This window comes from Phalangium opilio, unplaced genomic scaffold (assembly GCF_054372755.1).
Source record: "Phalangium opilio isolate 3A_F unplaced genomic scaffold, DU_Popi_V2 ptg000091l_1, whole genome shotgun sequence".
Taxonomy (NCBI): Eukaryota; Metazoa; Arthropoda; class Arachnida; order Opiliones; family Phalangiidae; genus Phalangium; species Phalangium opilio.
The window spans coordinates 1,112,266-1,117,812 of NW_028324196.1; positions in this window are offsets into that span (position 1 = coordinate 1,112,266).

The window sequence follows — 5,547 nt, forward strand, 5'->3', positions numbered from 1 at the left end:
GTGCTTCAGAGAAAAACAAAGCGTAGCCAAGTTGAGCCAAATCGATCACGCTAGTTGTGTCCCATTATAATTTAAGACCGCCAACCACCTGGCAATGGCACCAATCACTACCACTTAGGTGAGCCTAATCAAACCCTGAGCCCATAGCCTACTAGATATTATAAAAAAACCGGGCAAAAATGTGTGATAAAACGAACTGAACCATAAAAAAATCTAAATAAAGTTTTCGCCGCTTTTTTCGCCGTTTTCTAAGGCTTTCGCCGCATTTTCGCCTTTTCGCCGCATTTCAATATTTTAGTGCTCAGAGACTAGATTTTCGCCGAAAACGGACTTTTTCGCCGCAAAGTGGAAACACTGCTATTGCGGGTAATACTAGATATACCCGCCGGAGTCTAGATCTTAGCTTTCTACATGAAATCACTAAACCAAGGATTATTCTATATACAGAAGTAGTATAGCTTAAGTAATATATAAACAGCCATTTCAAATAAAAATATTAAACAAAATCTTTGGAATATCAAAATGAAACAGAGCTTTAAAGCTACGAAAATACTAAATGCATCATAATTACGAAAAATATTTCCACATATTCACTTATATTATGGATAAAGGGAATATTATGGTTCTGTAGGATTTCTTTACACATCAAAACTAAACGAACTTCTAACGCAGTGCACTAGTGTAACAACGGACGGACACACACAGACAAAACATAGACTGCTTTTTAACTCTTTCCGTATTAATTTTGAATTGAGAAACAAGATTATCTTAAATATTAAAATAAATATAATTAATATTTAATATTTTCTTCGTTAGTTATTCGCCTTATTGAACGTTACATCGTTTTAAAAAAGAACAATTAAACATTCTTGAGAGACTTGACTAATATTGGCGTTTGAAATGAAGCATACGCCGGTTGCTTCGCCTTACTCAAATATAAGGGTGTCGAACTACAGCTATAAGCAAGAACAACCGCAATTGCGAAAACCTTTGGTGGCGATCCCACCTTAGGGAGGCTAGACGTTTCTCGTAACCCTAGCTGATCGCCGCGAATGTCTTAAACCCAACGATGACGATGGAGTAGAAGCCAGGTGTACAGACTGGTGTCCAAGTGGAATGGACGAAGACGGGAAGATGGTGGTGATTAGAAGCCAGTATGAACAGACTGGTGTCCATGTGGGATGGACGAAGACCAAAAGATGGTGGTGATTAGAAGCCAGTATGTACAGACTGGTGTCCATGTGGAATGGACGAAGACCAAAAGATGGTGGTGAATAGAAGCCAGTATGTACAGACTGGTGTCCATGTGGGATGGACGAAGACCAAAAGATGGTGGTGAATAGAAGCCAGTAAGTACAGACTGGTGTCCGTGTGGGATGGACAAAGTCCAGAAGATGGTGGTGTGAGAACTCAAGTAGAGGAGCCATTTCCGTGACTGTGAAAGCAGTTCGGAAATGGCGAACACGTTTGCTCCGCGAACGCGGTCACGTGGGTGTAACAACAGACACACACACACACACAAACAAACAAACAAACAAACACACAGACACACACGATCGTTACAGAACCTCTCCGTGACATACGTCACTCGGAGAGGTAAAAATTTATCTCGCCTATTAACGGTATATGTTGTCACTTCGAGGGCTGATCACTGTCATTACTTTAAATCTTTCGCACTTTTCCAACTTTGTAAAAAAACAATTCGCGGTAAAATTCCAATTTCGCGCACTTTTTCAAAAAAAAAACGTTTCTGAGATCATAATCTTGTGCTGCCTTCTGTCGACTTACAAGTTGAATTAAAAAAAAATTATTAATTCGAAACGGCGGCGCCCATGCCCGAATATTGGTTCTAAGACCACAAAGTCGCGTGTAAAGTTAATCGGAATTAATGTAATTAAGCTAAATTTTCACTAATTGACTAAAAAATGGTGGAGGCTTCCATCGCGAAAAAGGGCTGTTCTTTAATAACTGGGGCAACTAGAAAATTATGCAGCTAAAATGGTTTCGTAGATAATAGTATGGACTGTGTTCAGATCTATGCAACATTGTACTAACAATAGTATTTGGACATAACGTTAACAAAGTTAATTTTGTCTGTTTTCCATCGAATAAAATGAAAATGTGGGGAATTCTTTTTTGATAATTCGAGGCAGAGTGTAATTCTGTAGCCAGTAAAGACAATTTTAACTCAATATTACGATAATTTTGGTTAATTTTTGCATTTCAAAAATGTGTTTTGATCCTAACTTAGCTAGACCAAAATGGATATATATACTAAGCCAAATCATCTCCACGGCACCGAGCTCAGTATCCTAAACTTGGAGCAGGTAAATCCTGCTGCCTCGAAATCTGGAGTGGACCGAAAGTTAATTACACACTTAAATTATGCCTACATTTAAGATTAACGGAAGCCAGATTTCATTACAAGGCTTCTTTTATTCAGGGTTATTAGGGTCATACACATTTTTAACACATTTAAGAAAGTGAAAAAACACGTCATCTCCACATCGGGCATAAACGGTATGGAGTGGACCGAAAGTTAAATACACTGCCTATCTAACCTAACTTAACATTACAGTAATGTTTTGGAAAAGGCACATTATTTGAGAAGTCAATGAAGCTAAACATGAATATTTTGGAAAAGGTGTACCATACTTGAATGATTTATAAAATATTACTAACCTAACTTAACCAAACCTAACATAACATAACAGTAATGTTACGGAAAAGGCATATTATTTGAGAAGTCAATGAAGCTAAACATGAATATTTTGGAAAAGGCGTAGCATAGTTAAATGATTTATAAAATAAGATTTATAAAATATTATTAACTTAACTTAACCCAAACCTAACCTAACATAACAGTAATGTTTTGGAAAAGGCATATTATTTGAGAAGTCAATGAAGCTAAACATGAATATTTTGGAAAAGGCGGACCATAGTTAAATGATTTATATAATATTACTATCCTAATTAGAAGTATTTGTCGAGGAGGTGTTCAAACGAAGGACTTGGACATGCACCTATGCGAGTATTTGTGTCGCCGTGAAGCTTTACGATGTGGAGATGATGTGTTTTTTCACTTTCTTTAAGGTGTTAAAAATGTGTATAAACCTGATAACAACAGAGGCCATGTAATGAAATCTAACTCTTCCATTAATCTTAAATAATCGGCATAATTTAAGTGTGTAATTAACTTTCGGTCCACTCCAGACCGCTAAAAGCCTCGATTTTGAGGCAGCAGGATTTACGTGCTCCAAGCTTAGGACACTGAGCTCGGTGCCGTGGAGATGATTTGGCTTAGTATATATATCCATTTTGGTCTAGCTAAGTTAGGATCAAAAGACATTTTTGAAATGCAAAAATTAACCAAAATTATCGTAATATTGAGTTAAAATTGTCTTTACTGGCTACAGAATTACACTCTGCCTCGAATTATCAAAAAACATTCCCCACATTTTCATTTTATTCGATGGAAAACAGACAAAATTAACTTTGTTAACGTTATGTCCAAATACTATTGTTAGTACAATGTTGCATAGATCTGAGCACAGTCCATACTATTATCTACGTAACCATTTTAGCTGCATAATTTTCTAGTTGCCCCAGTTACTAAAGAAACCCCCGAAAGAGTGTTCATTTTGCCCTACGGAAAGGTCCCAATACCGTTGTCCCCGTTGTGGATTATTCTATTGTTCAGTAAAATGTTACCAACACGCGGATCATCTTTTATGCAGTGAATCTTTTTATAAAAGTTGGATAGAATCAAGCGCGGCTGAATTAGGGACGGACGATAACGATTCAAAAAGAAAAATGTATGATATCCTAAAACGCGTCAATGACATGGAAGAAATTAGCCATGAATTGGACTCTGATGATGATTTAGAAGAAAATTTGGAAGAAAACTGCGCTTCAATCTTAGAAAATAAACTGCGTGAGCTAAATCTAACCAACAGTGACTCTAACACCGATTTTGATCAACTATGGGGCAGTTGAACTCCTAAAGAACGAGAGAAAATTAAAGAAGAAATGGAAACGGAGGCGGATGTAGAGCAATTTATTGAAACATGGACACCCTGGTGGGAAATTCCAGTTGAAAAGAAGAAACTAGTTGAAGAAATTAATTCAAAAACATCGGATAAAGAGTTAACTAAATCCAAATTAGAAGCTAAAGTTCCACTAATACCAAAAACTATTTCAAATTTTGATGAAATAACTACAAAACCCCCATCACCAAGCTTGGTTTTCAATATGATTAATATTTTAGGCAGTTATGTTTATGTAGCCAGAAGATATAATGGAGATTATGCTAATGAGATACTAGAGAGTGTTCCTTTGTTATACAAAATGTCAGGGGTTCTCAGTGCCAATAAGAACTATGAAACTCTAGAACTAGCGCTATTTGGGATAAAGGATGAAGATTTAACTACATTCTCTATTAATTTGGGAAGAGAAGAACTAGTTTTAATCATGCATGATGTTTTTAAAGATTATTTCTCGAGTTGGAACTTGTCAAAATTTGTTAAAACCAAAAACTTACCGAAATATGTACCAGAAATACAGTTGATGATCGCCAATATAGTTGAAGATGATATTTCTTTTAAAACTACCGCCGCGGAACAAGTTAAAACCCTAAGAATAGGTGAAAATTATTCCCTTGATTCAGAATGTGCCAAGACAAGGCCTAAGATGCTGGTTGAAGAAGTGTGATATTCTGTAAATAACAAAACAGAGCTGTTAATTTTAATAAAATATTACCCTCATAACGTTTAATAAATAAACATATATTTAATTTAACATCATTAAATACTTTGAATCGATTTACGCACTTTTTCTGCACCATGATATTCGGATTGTCCGCCAAAATAACGGCTCTCTAATATTGAAAAATTTCTATGAATCAGTTCAGTTCAGAACTTTAAATCTTCAAATACTACTGGAATTTCCACCACCAGAGTGACTGATTGAGAAGGCCATGACTAATCTAGTTGGCTATGAGAAGGCCGACTTTGGAGAAATATTAGGTAATTTATTGGCGGCGTCTCGTTGATTTTTTTGTGTATTGACCGATATCTGCGAAATATCTGTACATTTTCAAGTCAATTATTGTAATTAAGTAGGAATTAATGTTAAGCTAGTTAATCGAATTGCGGAAAAATGTCAAAAAGGCACAGAATTGACGTGGGGGACCATAGTTCAAAGCGAAGGTAAGTGCTAAGCCTTGTCAATAATCACAAAGATTTACAAAGAAAATATATTGCATATTTTGTATAATTAATTATTACGTTAATATTTTAGAAGTAAGGAAGATTACTCTCACGGTAGAGATGACAGAGATAGTCGCGATGATAAAAAAGCAAGCATTCCAGCTGCATCAAATACAGCACCCGTCGCGCAGAATTTAGATGTTTATACAATGCTACCCTATACCCCTCGTTACTATTTATTTATCAGTTCAGTACAGGTAAGCCACTAGAGCTTGGTTAGTACAACCGAGAGAGATTAATGATTTAGTTATACATTAGTAAAAAGAAAAAAAAAAAAAAG